Raw genomic sequence first — 18,191 nt, 5'->3', positions numbered from 1 at the left:
TTGATGAGCATGAGAGGAAATGTTTCCACTACCGCCTACCCTTCTCCATTAGCTTCCATTCTCCAGGCTCTTATATGGCTTGGTAATCTGCTTTGCTTTGTTTGCACATGAATACAGAGTGCTGTAGCTATACTATAGCAGTGTGTGTGTGTGTGTGTGTGTGAGAGAGAGAGAGAGAGAGAGAGAGAGAGAGAGAGAGAGAGAGAGAGAGAGAGAGAGAGAGGCTCAGGGCCCTTGGCAACATAATCAGGCCTTGAAGCAACTCATCAGTATGGAGACAATAGTGAGCGATGAGGTCTGTTTGGATGACAGCTTCTCAAGGAAAAAGCATACTTTTCTTAATGTTATAATGATTTGAACAATTGGAGCAGCAGTGAACCTTCAGTTATGCATGTGTTATATAGTAACTAGATGTTCCCGTGTCCTTCATGCACCACTTGAGGCGCAAGCCATTAAACAGGAAGTACATAAGAAACGGATCAAAGTTGAATCTGAAGTCTACCTCCATTGTCCTTGTGAATTTTTAAAGTAACCTCTCTAGGATGGCGTGGACCATTCTAAACTTCCCTTACCAGCTGCACTTCTCTTTGTGCCCTGTGAAGTGCTCCTCACTGCCGACCCTGCTAGTGCGCAACATTGTGCCAAAGTGAGGCCCAGTTCCAGCTTAGCACACACAGGTGAGATATGATCTATGCTAGGAGTCTATTCCAGCCTCTAGTTTGTTCTAGTCTAACCTATGCTAAACCAACCAATTCTGCCTGTTCATGCCTTTTTTTCTGTCAAGCCCTTTCTCAGTGTAGCCCCCTCCATTGATGTTAGTGAGAGCATGCAGGTGAGGGTGGACTTCCTTCCCATAACTGAAGGAGACCACAACGAGGACCTGCTGCTTCACTACCATACACATGCAAGACCATTACTCTAAAGCACCAGCTACGCCACCAGGTCTGGCTAGCAGAGATTCACTATCTTCTGGAACTTTTCAAATGGTCAGGGAAACATTCAGCATTATACAGATTGTTACCCACGCATCTATACTCTACAACCATCTACAAAATTCCCCCTACAAAGTACAAAACATACTCATTATACACCCCTCCCCAGAATCCCAACCGATAGACCAACTCACTTTGCAATACTTTACAGAAACACATGAACGCACACGCTCATGTTACATAAGTATTTTTGCATAAAGATAATCAGCTACATCAAGTGTAGTGGAACTAAAAGGATGAATCTGTTTACCATACATTCGCTGTGAACACAATAATAAAATATCCCCTCCCTAATGACCCTGCAGCAGGAATGGTAAAACAGTGCTAATCATTTCAGGAGCATTTATCCACACAGTCTTTAATCTCTGCTCTTTCACACAGGTTGCACCTAGAATAGAGGGAAAACACCCTCTATGCATATCCTATTAACAGATTTATGAGTGTGGATGGCTGGGGGTGAGGGTGTTATCTGTTCCTACAGCAGTGTGCTCAGCCCAGTTAGAACGGGCTTTATCAGCCCCTGGAGACACTTCTCTCTTGATTTCTTTGTGTGATTATACTAGTTAATGGTTTGAGATATTGATAGAACTGCTTTCTTTTCCAGCTGGACTGTAAATGGATGTGCATTTATTTATTTTTAATTAGAGCTCTTAAACTGTCCTACGTTTGTGATTGTGATGATGATGGGTGTGCTGGAGAAGTGACCATGTGGAATTCAGAGGTGATTGCAGTGTTAATACAATTTGAAAAAAAGTGTTCAGGCTATGGTGAAATCCAGGGTTGATGGAGGTTTTAGAGTAGTCCGCTTTATCACTTAATCATTGTGACAAGTCTTTGGTAGAAATTAAATTCTATGGTAGAAATTAAGTTGTTTGGGCCTCCCGAGTGGTGCAGCGGTCTAAGGCGATGCATCGTAGTGCTTGTGGTGTCACTACAGACCCAGGTTCGATCCCGGGCTGTGTCGCAGCTGGGCCGTGGCCACGAGACCCATGAGGCAGTGCACAATTGGCCCTGCGTCGTCCGGGTTATTTGAGGGTTTAGCCGGCCGGGATGTCCTTGTCCCCTCGCACTGTGGTGGGCCTGGAGCATGCACGTTGACATAGTCGCCAGTTGGATGATCTTTCCTCCGACACATTGGTGCTGCTGGCTTCCGGGTTAAGCGAGCAGTGTGTCAAGAAGCAGTGTGGCTTGGCAAGGTTGTGTTTCGGAGGATGCATGTCTCTCGACCTTAGCCTCACCCCAGTCCATAAGGGAGTTGCAGCGATGGGACAAGACTGTAACTACCAATTGGAGAGAAAAAGGGGTCAAATAAAAATAAAAAACAAACATGAAAGTTGCTAAAAGGTAAATGCAAGATGTGATGGAGAACTGTATCTGTGCGAGATACAGTAAACCAATAACAGACAAAGGAGTACTTGATTGGTGTGAGTGTGCATGTGTGAGTGTGTACAGGTCTTGACATTCAAGTCAATTTGACAATTGCACACCCCCGGGCATTTTCCACATTTTGTTATGTTACAGTTTTATTAAAAAATGTATTAAATCATTTTTCCCCCTCATCAATCTCGACACAATATCCCATAATAACAAAGTAAAAACAGGTTTTAGACATTTACATAAGTATTCAGACCCTTTACTCAGTACCTTGTTGAAGCACCAGTGATTACTGCCTCAAGTCTTCTTGGGTATGACGTTACAAGCTTGGCACATCTGTATTTGGGGAGTTTCTCCCATTCTTCTGTGCAGATCCTCTCAAGCTCTATCAGGTTGAATGGGGAGCGTCACTGCATAGCTATTTTCAGATCTCTCCAGAGATGCTTGGTCAGGTTCAAGACTGATGTTTTTATACCTGGTTTGCATACCCATTCTTGCCTTAGCATTTACTGATATTTATCATCATTTGGAACATTTCCTACCGCTGTCGGTCTTCAAACTAGGCTATAGGCTATGTGTGCAGCGTACATGTGATAAATAATAAACATAATCATTTTGTAATAATAGCCACAGACAGGGATGATGGGCCACAGACAGGGATGATGGGCCACAGACAGGGATGATGGGCCACTGATGATGGGCCACTGATGGGGATGATGGGCCACTGATGGGGATGATGGGCCACTGATGGGGATGATGGGCCATTGACGGGGATGAGGGGCCACTGACAGGGATGATGGGCCACTGACGGGGATGAGGGGCCACTGACGGGGATGATGGGTCACTGACGGGGATGAATGGCCACTGACAGGGATGATGGGCCACTGACGGGGATGATGGGCCACTGACGGGGATGATGGGCCACTGACGGGGATGGTGGGCCACTGACAGGGATGATGGGCCACTGACAGGGATGATGGGCCACTGACGGGGATGAGGGGCCACTGACAGGAATGATGGGCCACTGACGCGGATGATTAACTGGCCAGGGGGGGTTCCAAAACCCTGGTTTGCATACCCATTCTTGCCTTAGCATTTACTGATATTTACAGATATTTATCATCATTTGGAACATTTCCTACCGCTGTCGGTCTTCAAACTAGGCTATAGGCTATGTGTGCAGCGTGCATGTGATAAATAATAAACATAATCATTTTGTAATAATAGCCACAGACAGGGATGATGGGCCACAGACAGGGATGATGGGCCACAGACAGGGATGATGGGCCACTGATGATGGGCCACTGATGGGGATGATGGGCCACTGATGGGGATGATGGGCCACTGACGGGGATGATGGGCCATTGACGGGGATGAGGGGCCACTGACAGGGATGATGGGCCACTGACGGGGATGAGGGGCCACTGACGGGGATGATGGGTCACTGACGGGGATGAATGGCCACTGACAGGGATGATGGGCCACTGACAGGAATGATGGGCCACTGACGGGGATGATTAACTGGCCAGGGGGGGTTCCAAAACCTCTGTGGGCCAGTGGGCAGCCCTGAATGTCAAGCCCTAGTGTGTGTGCATGTGTTTGTGTGCGTATAGTCGTGTATGTGGGTTTGTGTGTGTGTGTGTGTGTGTGTGTGTGTGTGTGTGTGTGTGTGTGTGTGTGTGCGTGTGCGTGTGCGTGTGCGTGTGCGTGTGTGTGTGTGTGTGTGTGTGTGTATGTGTGTGTGTGTGTGTGTGTGTGTGTGTGTGTGTGTGTGTGTGTGTGTGCGTGTGTGTGTGTGTGTGTGTGTGTGTGTGTGTGTTTGCCTCAGGTGGTGCTTGGTGCTCTGCTGTCTCACTGCATAAACATCCAGGTCTACTGAAGGGCAGCAGCATTAACGTTTTATAAAGTGCTCTGCTCTAAAAGACCACTTTAGGCCCATCAGTTGAATATCATTTTTAATTTAGCACCTTTCCCTGTCTCCTTCTCATCTATGTTTCAGATTAAGCTGATCTGGAGGTTACACTCTGGAGTCAGTGAATGGAGCCTGCCAGAGAGCAGCCTCACTGCAGGCTCTCACTCTCATATTGGGACTTCAAACTTACATTTCTGGGCAGAAAGTCATGAGTATCTTGTCAAGAGGTACTGGACAAGTAATACATGTTTGACCCATGAACATATCATTTTAACCATGGTAAAATTTTGGCAGTGGTGGGATGCATTTATCTCTCTGATGTTACTTTACAGACAGTGTCCATCTATTCTAATCAATCGATCTATTGATTTATTAATTTGCCCTCGAGAAACCCTCATCTTGAACACATTTACATATTGTAGATTTTATTGAACTGTAGCTGATGCATCACAAATTAGCCTCCTTTGCTCAAGGGTGTGACTGATAGTTACTGAGATTCAATATGATAACCATCTCGTTAGATATGAATCCAGCTCCCCAGTCACTGCTATGTCATTTTCCTAAAATCAACACAATAATGAAAACAGGGGTCAGGTTGCTATCTTTGCTCCTGTCTGAATACTTGGATGCTAGGTGACAGGAGACAAGAAATGGTACTCTCTCCTGTTCTTTTGATGTGCTAGATAAAAACCAGCAACAATATTCACACAGGAAAAAAACCTCAAAGTCAATTCTGGTGAGAAATGCTATCCTTGGGTTCAAGACAGGCTACCTTTGCTATTGGAATGAATGAATTAGTTATAGTCTTATCGCTGCTCATATTTACTTTTTTTGTGTGTTTATTTAGGAACAAAGAGACAGTTCCTTGATGAATTTAGCCCAGACTCTTTTAGGAAAGCACAGGAGCTCTCTCTCACACACACACACACACACAGGCACAAGCTCGCACGCACGCACACACACACACACACACTCACACAGTCTATTGTCAAATGCAGCATGGGCAAGCAAATGGAGAACTTTCAGCAGTAGTATCAGCTGAGGTTAAAATATCCTCTGCATAGCCTGGAAACTGATGGCTGTGCAGAATTAATCTCTTGAGAAAATGAGATGATGAAAGCATGAGATTGGCTTGAGCAGTGTGGGAGAGAGGCTAATGTTCCCTGCCTGTCAACAGTTGTCATAGCATCAGGATTTCAGCGATAATTATGGTGCCTTCATTTCCCCCTCTTTTCTATTCTCTTTTTTTGTAGGACATACAAGTATATCACAGCTTTATTGCACCTGACATATGATAACGTAAAAATATAATATCAATTATTTTTTTTGTTTGTCATTATGCACTGAGTGTACAAAACATTTAAGAACACCCCTCCCCCTCCTCTTTTGCCCTCAAAAGAGCCTTAATTTTGTCGGGGCATAGACTTTAAGTGTCGAAAGTGTTCCTCAGGGATGCTGGCCCATGTTGACTCCAATGCTTCCCACAGTTGTGTCAAGTTGGCTGGATGTCCTTGGGTGGTGGACCATTCTTGATACACATGGGAAACTGTTGAGCGTGAAAAACCTAGCAGTGTTGCAGTTCTTGACACAAACCTGTGCGCCTGAAACCTACTATCATACCCTGTTCAAAGGCACGTAAGTATTTTGTCTTGACCAGTGACCCTCTGATTGGCACACATACACAATCCATGTCTCAATTGTCTCAAGGCTTAAAAATCCTTCTAAAACCTGTCTCCTCCCCTTCATTTACACTGATTGAAGTGGATTTAACAAGTGACATCAATCGAGGGCAATTTAACAAATGATCAATAATCATAGCTTTCACCTGGATTCACCTGTTCTGTCTATGTCATGGAAAGAGCAGTGTTCATAGTGTTTTGTACACTTAGTGTACATGCTGGTTTTAAGTGTATATTTGCTCTAGAGATGCTATTAACCATCCATGGTTCCTCCTGAGACAACATTAAGTTATTTATCTGGGCAGTAACTATAGTAGCTAGCTTGCTTACCCACCTTGCATTGTCCCTGCGTCCCAACAGAGTGCTTTCACTGAATTCTCACAGTCTATCCACTGTAATACGTCTACTTCGGTGTTCAACAGGAGAACTTGGTGGATCAAATACAAAGTGGATAGATTTATGAGGTTGTGACATTGATACAAATGTCTTAATGAAAAAGCTTCTTATCCCTGGATGTTGTCCTTCATCTGACTTGATCTGAGACACCCATTTCAGAGACAAACTGTCAAGCCAATCCTTCATAGTAAGTTCTTTGAAGATATTTTTTAATGAGATAATTTTACTGTACTGTATGGCCTAATCTGCATCCCTCATTTTGCAGATAAAAGATGCATGGTTACAGGAGGTGTATACAATGTCTTAAGTACATTTATCGTTCTTTCACTAATATTTTAAAGGGGTAGAGTACTGTAGAGTACTGTAGGCTTTACATCATTTTTGATACAGATGGACTGTTTTCCAGCATTGGATTTAGGTATACTGTAGTCTCAGGCTTCTTATTGGAAAACAAAGCCTAAATTGCTTGTTATTTCAATTTCACTACCTGAATTATTTACTCACATTTGTGGAATAAGGGCAAGGAAATCCACAGGGACAGTTTACTTGACTACAGACTGGTCCCACTGGGTGGACTACTAATTACTAATGAGCATGTTGTGGAACTATCTTAAAAGACACAACAACATGTTTTTTACTACACAATTCAAGTGTGAGTCTGTCTGTCTGGCTTGTCTATCTAGCCTGTCTATCTAGCCTGTCTGTCTAGCCTGTCTGTCTAGCCTGTCTATCTAGCCTGTCTATCTAGCTTGTCTATCTAGCTTGTCTGTCTAGCCTGTCTGTCTAGCCTATTTGTCTATTCTGTCTGTCTAGCCTATCTGTCTAGCTTGTCTATCTAGCCCGTCTATCTAGCCTGTCAATCTAGCCTGTCTGTCTAGCCTGTCTGTCTAGCCTGTCTGTCTAGCCTATCTGTCTAGCTTATCTATCTAGCATGTCTATCTAGCCTGTCTGTCTAGCCTATCTGTCTAGCTTATCTATCTAGCATGTCTATCTATTCTGTCTATCTAGCCTATCTGTCTAGCTTGTCTATCTAGCCCGTCTATCTAGCCTGTCAATCTAGCCTGTCTGTCTAGCCTGTCTGTCTAGCCTGTCTGTCTAGCCTATCTGCATAGCTTGTCTATCTAGCCCGTCTATCTAGCCTGTCTGTCTAGCCTATTTGTCTAGCCTGTTTGTCTAGCCTGTCTGTCTAGCCTGTCTGTCTAGCCTATATGTCTAGCCTGTCTGTCTAGCCTGTCTGTCTGGCCTGTATGTCTAGCCTATTTGTCTATTCTGTCTGTCCATCCTATCTGTCTAGCTTATCTATCTAGCATGTCTATCTAGCCTGTCTGTCTAGCCTATTTGTCTAGCCTGTCTGTCTAGCCTGTCTGTCTAGCCTATCTGTCTAGCCTATATGTCTAGCCTGTCTGTCAAGCCTGTCTGTCTAGCTTGTCTATCTAGCCTATCTGTCTAGCCTGTCTGTCTAGCCTGTCTGTCTAGCCTGTCTGTCTAGCCTATTTGTCTAGCCTGTCTGTCTAGCCTATTTGGGTGGACTACTAATTACTAATGAGCCTGTTGTGGAACTATCTTAAAAGACACAACAACATGTTTTTTACTACACAATTCAAGTGTGAGTCTGTCTGTCTGGCTTGTCTATCTAGCCTGTCTATCTAGCCTGTCTGTCTAGCCTGTCTGTGTAGCCTGTCTGTGTAGCCTATCTGTCTAGCCTGTCTGTCTAGCCAATCTGTCTAGCATAGCTGTCTAGCCTGTCTGTCTAGCCTGTCTGTCTGGCCTATTTTTCTAGCCTGTCTGTCTAGCCTGTCTGTCTAGCCTGTCTGTCTAGCCTATTTGTCTAGCCTGTCTGTCTAGCCTGTCTGTCTAGCCTATTTGTCTAGGGTATCTACCACAGTTGGTCAGTCAGTCAGTCAGTCTGTCAGTCAGTATGTCATTGATGCAATGGTAAAGACTGTTCATGTGCACTTTCAGTATGTGTTTACTCAGTGCATTCTCCAAGGAACCAGGACTCAGATGCACCCCTCCTCCTCCTCCCTCTCTTGCTCTGCGGAGCCAAGGGACATTTAATTTGTTTGTAAATCTGCAGTAGGGCTTCTCTGTTACAGGTTTATTCTTATTGATGGATTTAGCTCATTTGGCCTTGAAGAAAATATGAATAATGTTAAATGTGACTATACCGTTGTGGATAAATTGTAGTAAGAATAATAATAATAAAGCTTATTAGATAATCATCCACATCATCACATTGGGTTTAATTGTATTATATTACTTGAATCTAACACAAAACTCATTTTGGCTAAATAAAGTTTGATGGCTGCCTAGTGCTTCCTGCTTGTTTAAATCCAGGATGCAATTTGAATACCAGCCTATTTAATTTGGGGTTCAATTGTGTCTTGGTTCACTCGTTAGGGTCAGATTGGGATCTCTGCTAAAGCACCATGGTTCTGTTTTGAATGTATCCAAACTAGCCAAACAAAACAAAATGCTCAAAGTATTTACATATTCCACAGGCTGATTTTTGCATTGTTTTTCTGTTTTCATTCTGTAAGCTGACTGCTCCGGTGGGAACCATGTGTTTTGTGTCACTTGGTCCAAGAGAGACTCTGTAATTGTTGTGGATGGCTCAGACAGAGTATAGCCTACCTGTCATGCTAATCCAACAGCGCCATCTCCATGACCAATTATGAAGCACCGACCAACAGTAGCCCACTGGCTGGACCAGGGTTTCTGAAACTATGGGCCCTGGTGGACCCTGGGCATGTGAGAGGTGGGTTGCAGTTATGAGAATCTATCATCACACAGTATTTTTTTCTTAATTTGGGTCTTTGGATAACGATTTGGATCATGGGAGGATGGTCAATTTCTCATTTGGGTCTCACATAGAAAAGGTTTAATAAACACTAGACTTCTAGACTACTGGGCTAGACTATAGCATCACATTTGTGGCTTTGCCATAAAGTCCTGACAGATAATGAACTGTTTAGAAAATAGGGCTGGGAATTGACAGGGACCTCACGACACTAAATTATCACAATATTTTGGTTCCGATACACTATGTATTGCAATTCGATACTGTCATTTTATTGCAGCATACCACCCTGCATTCCACTGCTGGCTTGCTTCTGAAGCTAAGCAGGGTTGGTCCTGGTTGGTCCCTAGATGGGAGACCAGCGGCTGCTGGAAATGGTGTTGGAGGTCCAGTAGGAGGCACGCTTTCCTCTGGTTTAAAAAATTGCCCCATGGCAGTGATTGGGGACATTGCCCTGAGTAGTGTGCTGTCTTTTGGATAGGATGTTAAACATGTATCCTGACTCTCTGTGGTCGCTAAAGATCCCATTGTGCTTACACTTACAGTATCGTAAGAGTGTCCTGGCTAAATTCCCAATCTGGCCCTCGTACCATCACCCTAATTACACAGAGAGACAAGAGAGAGCCATGAGAAAACAAGTTTTCATCCGTAATGGAAATAAAGTGCTGTTAACAAATTTGCTCCCAATTTAAAAAGAAGATGGTGAAAAAACTATAAAGGAAAAATACTGGAGTTTTGGTACAGATACAGCAAAACCAAAACCAAAAAATAATATCCCGAAATGTAACTATCAATTTTTCCCCCCATTACTAATAGAAAAGGCCTGTATTATAGAATCTACCCACATGTACTTTTGACGTTCTACATACAGTGTATGTACATTGCCCAGCTATAGTACTCTTAATGAGTTGTTAGATAATCCAGTAGCTGTGTTGTTTCTCCTCCGGGGAGGATGTTTACATCAGTCTGTGTGGAGTGTCTACAGACGTGAATGTGAGGCTGGCTAGGAACTCTGTCATAGTGGAGACAACCTACATTTCCATGGCCAACCAAAGCTCAGTCTCCATAGTGAACCGTAGTGATACTATAGTCCACTATCAGTGGAAGAGATGTGCCACTGAACAGTAGGAGGAGCAGCAGAAGCTAAGGTGGGATGTCCGTTCATGTTCATCTCCATCATGTACATCCCAATGTAAACGTGATCAACACATCAACATACATTGATTTACTGTAAAACAAACATCTAAAGTGACCCTTAGCTAATGGATCATCAGAAAAGCTTGATGGTCGGTCCAGATCAACGCCTTTGTATGTAGCCTGTTTAGATGCTCCTCTGTCTTCATCCCCTACTCACTCTCTCTCGCTGTGGATCTCTCTGCTCTGCCGTGAATCTAGGTTCTGTTCCGAGCTGCAGCGGGAAGAGGAGGATGAGATGGATCAGTTCCTGACAGAGTGTGACGTAGACCCCACTCCACGCAGACCCCACTCCGCCTGTCCAAAATCTCACGCACCTTCCAAGACCAACGCAGGCAGCTGAAGGAGAAACGGCTGTCCTTCTCAGACAACTGCATCATAGTGGAACCTCTGGTGTGCTATGTAGAGATGGGATGAAGGGAGGATGGGGGCATTTTACTGTGAGCTGATAGCAAATGTTATCTTATAGGGAGTCCAATGGTTCATGGTACAGTAGCTTTGGTGCCCATGCCCATTGACCAACAGTCTAAACAAACTTAATGTGTTTGTCTTAGCTTATGGTCTAATGCAGGCTACGCTACAGTACACAGTATCACCAAGGCTGAATTACATGATACCTAATCACCCTCTGGGATTATAGACTTTACTCAGTATGTGAGTCACAAAGTGCATGCAAAGTGCATTTAAGGGATAGTTTTCTCAAATGCCATCATGTTTTTTTGCACAGCAGTAGCTAGGCCAACTTGCATACGAAAATCCTCCCATAGTATCCTCATGCTTATTTGGTTTGCCCTGTAATCCCTAAGGAAACTTTAATAACTAATTTCAGGGATGCACTTTATCGCATTATACCCTGTACCAGCATTCTGTACCAACCCCTATAACTCAGTGTGGTGTCTGCAGTGGTTGGGCGTAGGCCTTTGTTTTCCCGTTGCCTGGTTCACACCTCCAGCCTCTGGTGACAGTGACACATCTATCTCCGTGGAGTACTCAGCTGTGGTAGAAGACAAACTTTAGCACTTTGATGAAATAACTCCAACCTTTAAAAACACATTTAAAACTCTCTCTGCATATCATTTTGCCATGCAGCTAGCATGGATATTGGATATTCCTATATTCAATTTCATATTTTTCATCCCAATTTGTGTTGAATTTTTTTGTGTGGCAGTGTGTGTGAGCACTTATGAGTAGCCATATGTTCAGCATTCACAAACACAGAGGGAGACTGTCCTTGCTGAGTCAGAGGCGTGGCCACTTGGATCAGTTCAGCCTCTAACCTGATCTCACCTGCTGTCTCGGAGTCTGCCCGTTGGACTGAGATGCCCCTGGGGAGACAGCCACTCATTCTCTCATCCATCCTGACACCCAACTCTCCCCAGGCATTTGTTAAGCACACTATGTCCTCAGGGAAGTCTTACCAACATTTGCCCTTGATGTCTCACTCTCCTGTCTGGTCATGTGGTTTTGTGTCAGAGAGTTGGAAAGGAAGAGTAGAAAACAAACACAGACACCCTCCAAATAAAGCCAAGCCTCCCAAAGACAAACTCTGCACCCAAGTATTCTGTATAGCACCTTGAAGAGGTGTGCTCTGTCAGCACAGAGTGGGGCCAGAACCCCACTGTTACCCTAAGGCAAACTTGTCCTTCTGCTCTCCAGAGGTCTGCTGATTATGATTACATTAGTGTCTTTCTAAGTACTACATTAACACCCAGCTGCTTTTCTTTTCCACTGGATGACTTGATCTATTTGATAAAGACACTACCATTTGGACAGAAGCTTTATCTTTCAGCAGACATAAGTTGTCTTTGATGATAAAGAATAATACTTGGATTAGGGGAGTATTATAATATATCATTTTATATGACACTGAATACAAATATAAACTCAACATGTAACGTGTTGACCCCATGTTTCATGAGCTGAAATAAAATATCCCAGAAATGTTCTATACGCACAAAAAGCTTATTTCTCTCACATTTTGGGCACGTATTTGTTTACATCCCTGTTAGTGAGCATTTCTTCTTTGCCAAGATAATCCATCCACCTGACAGGTGTGGTATATCAAGAAGCTTATTAAACAGCATGATCATTACACAGGTGCACCTTGTGCTGGGGACAATAAAAGGCCGCTCTAAAATGTGCAGTTCTGTCAGATAACACAATGACAGATGTCTCAAGTTTTGAGGGAGAGTGCAATTGGCATGCTGATTGCAGGAATGTCCACCAGAGCTATAGCCAGATAATTGGATGTTCATTTCTCTACCATAAACCGTCTCCAATGTCGTTTTAGAGAATTTGGCAGTGAGACCAGCCACCTGGACAGCTGATGAAACTGTGGGTTTGCACAACCAAATATTTTCTGCATAAACTGTCAGATACTGTCTCAGTGAAGCTCATTTGCGTGCTCGTCGTCCTCACCAGGGTCTTGACCTGACTGCAGTTCGGCATTGTAACCGAATTTAGTGGGCAAAGCTCACCTTCAATGGCACACTGGAGAAGAGTGTTCTTCATGGATTAATTTCAGTTTCAACTGTACCGGGCAGATGGCTGACAGTGTGCATGGCGTCATGTGGGCGAGCAATTAGCTGATGTCAATATTGTGAACAGAGTTCCCCATGCTGGCGGTGTGGTTATAGTATGGGCAGACATAAACTACGTACAATGAATACAATTGCATTTCATCCATACACACCAGACATGTCCCCCATTGAGCCTGTTTGGGATGCTCTGGATTCACGTGTACGACAGCGTGTTCTAGTTCCCGCCAATATCCAGCAACTTTGCACAGCCATTAAGAGGATTGGGACAACAGTTCAAAGGACACAATCAACAGCCTAATCAACTCTATGTAAAGGACAGTTGTCGAGTTGCATGAGGCAAATGGTAGTTACACCAGAAACACACTGGTTTTCTGATCCACGCCCCTACCTTTTTTAAAGGTATCTGTGACCAACAAATGCTGTGTCCCTAGTCATGTGAAATACATAGATTAGGGTCTAATTCATTTATTCAATTTGACTGATTTTCTTATATGAACTGTAACTCAGTAAAATATTTGAAATTGTTGCATGTCGCATTTATATTTTTATTCAGTGTATAAACCAAGTAGTTTGGCTCCTGGATGCTGATTGGCTGAAAGCCATGGTATATCAGACAATATACCACAGATATGACGCAAAACTATATTTATGTTGGTAACCGGTTTATAATAGCAATAAGGCACCTTGCAGGTTTGTGGTATATGGCCAATGTACCACACCGCAGGCCTTATTGCTGAAGTAGTGTATATCACCAGCATTATATCATTGAGCTACTCTACATTTGACAAATTGAAAATATACAACATCTTACTTACATGACAAAGACAAGCTATGCCAGTTTCTACACCAGCAGGATATCAGTAATCATGTTTGATACTGTCAGAGGCATAGTGTTTAAGGTAGCCTTTCTGTTGCCTGCAGGAGGGGGACATTTGGCCAAACACCACCTCAGATGTCAACATCATTTTCAAACCACAGGAAGCCAAGATCTATTAGCAGATGGTCTACTTTGACATTACAGGTGAAGAGTTTGATCAGATTTGATCAGATTTTGGTAGAGAATGCTCACGGATTAACTACTTGCTGAAGCAATAACAGTGACTAATAATGTAGAATCCAATTCAAAAGCGGTCACAAGCAGAAAGTGTGATGAACAGCAATGAAATGAAACTTTGATGAGAAAGCCTCAGTTAGATTTCTATCCTCTCATACTGAGAGAGAAGTTGTTGGTTGTTTTGCATTTGGTATCCATCTGTATTTCCACTTCCGGAGGTCAGATTTCCATTAATTTCCATGTCTGACAGGGTTTAATGGGCATGTGGTGACCTCAATAACACATCATTGAGAGTCGATTTTTTTTCCTTATGGCAGTGTACAGTATGTGTATGATTTTTTTATCCACACACCGGTGAGTGGCAGATGTGCTTGATTCATGCTCATCTGTTTGCACATTCAGTGTGTTTATTTAATGTGTCTTTGTGTTCTCTGTGCTCTTCATCATCTAGGCCGTGAGTCTCGCCTACCTCTATGAATAAAGGGGGAGGGCGTAGGCCCCAAATTGCAATTCAAATTTGACTTCCTTGACATGGGTAACATCTTTATTGCCTCCAAGCACAGCTATGAGACACTTAACCTTAGTTAAGAGATGCCCGGTAGTAATAATATACACAAACAGCTAAGGCCAAAAACACAAAAAAATTGACACTTAAATACACTGAATAAGAATGACAGTGTTCTGCTATATACCGTGGATCCAGTTGTTCAGCTCACCACAACTGAGACTCATAACATCTCAGCTGTTATTTAAAGATGTAATACAAGAGCAGCTGTGAGAGGATCTCCTGTAATAAGACGTGGCTCACATCAAAATAAATCACACTACTGCTGCTGCTAGTCAGCAGATGCTTAATCATTGAATAATTGAAGTATAATTGTGATAACTGTTAGTCCTACAATAGAACAGCACCTGGCAGGCACTGTTTGAATTCACTGTTAGGTGAATTATTTAAAGTCTGCCTGCCCAGTCAGCCCCTTTAGTTTCTAGGGCATATGTGGTAGCCTTACTGTAATAACCCAACCCCCTGTGAAGACTGTTGGGTCATGTCTTGCCAGATAATGTGTTTTACAGAATCTGTATTTTCAATGGCAGCAAACAACTGTAGATAAAACCATGCAATAGACACACATTTCTACTGCAGTACACTTACAGTAGGCTAAATGGGAATTCTGATTTGATCAAATCTTATGCAATAGATAGAAAACAAATGGTACTTGGTTAATCATTCTTACATTTACAGTAGATTGGTTTTCACTACAAGTATTCTCTCCCTGGTTCTCAGGTGCTGCTTCTATCCAATAAGGGTCTCATTGAGAGCGTGGCAGGCCCCAAGGGCGCCTTTAACCTGGTTCCTCCCGGCTCAGCGTTTGTCCAGTGTTTCTCCTTCAGCCCCACTAAGAGGATGGTTCCCCCTCAATCAATCAATCAAATATATTTTTAAAGTCCTTTTTACATCAGCCGATGTCACAAAGTGGTATACAGAAACCCAGCCGGAAACCCCAAACAGCAAGCAATACAGATGTAAGCACAGTGGCTTGGAAAAACTCCCTAGAAAGGCAGGAACCTAGGAAGAAACCTAGAGAGGAACCAGGCTCTGAGGGGTGGCCAGTCCTCTTCTGGCTGTGCCGAATTGAGAATATAACAGAATATGGCCAAGATGTTAGATGACCAGCATAGATGACCAGCAGGGTCAAATAATAATAATATTCACAGTGGTTGTAGAGGGTGCAACAGGTCAGCACCTCAGGAGTAAATGTCAGTTGGATTTTCATAGCCATCCATTCAGAGTTAGAGACAGCAGGTGCGGTAGAGAGTCAGAGTTGAAAAGAGCAGGTCCGGGTCAAGGTAGTATGTCCGGTGAACAGGTCAGGGTTCCACAGCCGCAGGCAGAACAGTTGAAACTGGAGCAGCATCATGACCAGGTGGACTGGGGACAGCAAGGAGTCACCAGGCCAGGTAGTCCTGGTGCATGGTCCCAGGGCTCAGATCCTCCTGGAGGGGAGGGAGAGGGAGAGAGAGAGAATTAGAGGGATCATACTTAAATTAACACAAGACACCGGATAAGGCAGGAGAAATACTCCAGATATAACAGACTGACACTAGCCCCCCGACACATAAACTATTGCAGCATAAATACTGGAGGCTGAGACAGGAGGGATCGGGAGACACAGTGGCCCCGTCTGACAATACCCCGGACAGGGCCAACCAGGCAGGATATAAAGGGATTTTTTCAAACCACCAACTTACTACCCTGAGACAAGGCTGAGTATAGCCCATGAAGATCTCCCCCACGGCACGAACCCGAGGGGGGCACCAAACCCGGACAGGAAGATCACGTCAGTGACTCAACCCACTCAAGTGACGCACCCTTCCCTGGGGCCTGTCACACTCTGGAGGTCTGCTTCTCCTCCAGCACCCTGGGGGTCTTCACTGAGGAGTCACTCTTCACCGTGGGGGATACCCTCCCTCACCCCATCACCTCGCTCATCCATCTCAGCACAATCCTTTACCTCTCCATCATTGTCTTGTTAGGGTCAGTACAGTACATCCCCACCTTGGTAGATAAAACATTGGTGGGCATGTCCAGACACATCTACCACCCCAAACCCCAGCAGCTAGACTTTTCTAAAATGTAAATGTAGCAATGTAGAAAACACATGACCTACATTAATCAACCGAATGCTTCATCTCCTGAATTCTTACTCTCCCTGACTTGCCCATTTGATGAACACATTTCATACTCTAGGTTTGAGTAAATTATTCCCTAAAGGTTGTGTTTAAATTGTGCAAAGCAGAACAGTGGTGAAAATCCTTTTGCTTCCATAGCACACCTGCCAGTCTTGGCACCTCTCCCTGATTAAGATGTATTACTGCTGAGGAGTGCTGAGTGTAAGGATTACAGAATTACCCTTTCACACTGTCATCCAAGAAATTGACTGATCTTGTTTTGTTCTTCAGTTGTTTTATACTTGCCCAGCCCTGTGTTTTCCTTTAATTATTATGCATTGTCCAGTGACCTTCACATTTGCTAGTCAGCACAGATGTATTCTGTATTTCCTGGCACTTTTATTTATTTGAGGGGTTGTATAATGGGCCCCACGTTTCACTTCAACGTCTCGGAGCTCAACTTTGAGGATGTGTCCTTCGGTGAGTTTTTCATTCATCCTCATCAATGCTGCCTGTTACTCATCGTTAGACGCTTGTGTTAGGCTTGGCGGCAGATTTATCAAACAGTGCATACCTACTGCTTTGTGGTACTATTTACAGTATAAAGCACACACACATCAATGAGAGACAGATGCAAGTCAATGAAATACATAGCCCAAAATATATAATTAGCTATGTGTATTGTCTTGCAATAATAGTCCCTTAAAAAACTGTTTTGGTGCACTTCTTGCAACAATTGCACACATTTTCTCACACTCCTCAATGCAAAGTTTTGCCTTTGGAGCTCTTAAAATACACACTATTCAACTATTGACTGGAACGAACTGCAAAAATCACTGAAGCTGGAGACTCATGTCTCCCTCACTAGCTTTAAGCGCCAGCTGTCAGAGCAGCTCACAGATCACTGCACCTGTACATAGCCCATCTGTAATATAGCCCATCCAACTACCTCATCCTCATACAGTATTTATTTATTTATCTTGCTCCTTTGCACCCCAGTATTGCACATTCCTCTTCTGCACATCAATCACTCTAGTGTTTAATTGGTATATTGTAATTACTTCGCCACCATGGCCTATTTATTGCCTTTACCTCCCTCATCTAACCTCATTTGCACACACTGTAAATAGATTTTTTCTACTGTATGTATTGACTGTATGTTTGTTTATTCCATGTGTAACTCTGTTGTTGTATGTGTTGAACTGCTTTGCTTTATTCTTGGCCAGGTCAAAGTTTTAAATGAGAACTTGTTCTCAACTAGCCTACCTTAAATAAAGTATAATATTCAACCCTCCCAACAATTGTCCAGGTTGATACATTTTCTGTGAAATTATTTTGAGCAGGCCTTTATCTATCTCCAATATGACTTGTATATGGCTTACTAAACACGGAATCAACTAGGGTAGAACGCACGTTTCTCTTGTGATCAATAACAGCAAAGTTCTTTGCAGACAGATAATAAGTATGCTATGACACCCTTTTCATCTCACTGTTTATTTCCCTTACACAAACCCGACCTTTTTAAAGAAGACAGACAAATCAACCTCTTTAGAATGAATTGCCCTCTGGCATTGTAGCTG

At 43.4% G+C, this 18,191-nt stretch overlaps 1 pseudogene; it reads left to right on the top strand.

The window, feature by feature from the left end:
• The first annotated feature begins 206 nt into the window (after nt 1–206).
• Nucleotides 207–18,191, top strand: part of LOC139377859 (hydrocephalus-inducing protein homolog) — a 60,500-nt pseudogene continuing 42,515 nt past the window's right edge.

Source organism: Oncorhynchus clarkii, chromosome 2 (assembly GCF_045791955.1).
Source record: "Oncorhynchus clarkii lewisi isolate Uvic-CL-2024 chromosome 2, UVic_Ocla_1.0, whole genome shotgun sequence".
NCBI lineage: Eukaryota > Metazoa > Chordata > Actinopteri > Salmoniformes > Salmonidae > Oncorhynchus > Oncorhynchus clarkii.
This window is presented reverse-complemented; position numbering and strand designations above follow the sequence as displayed.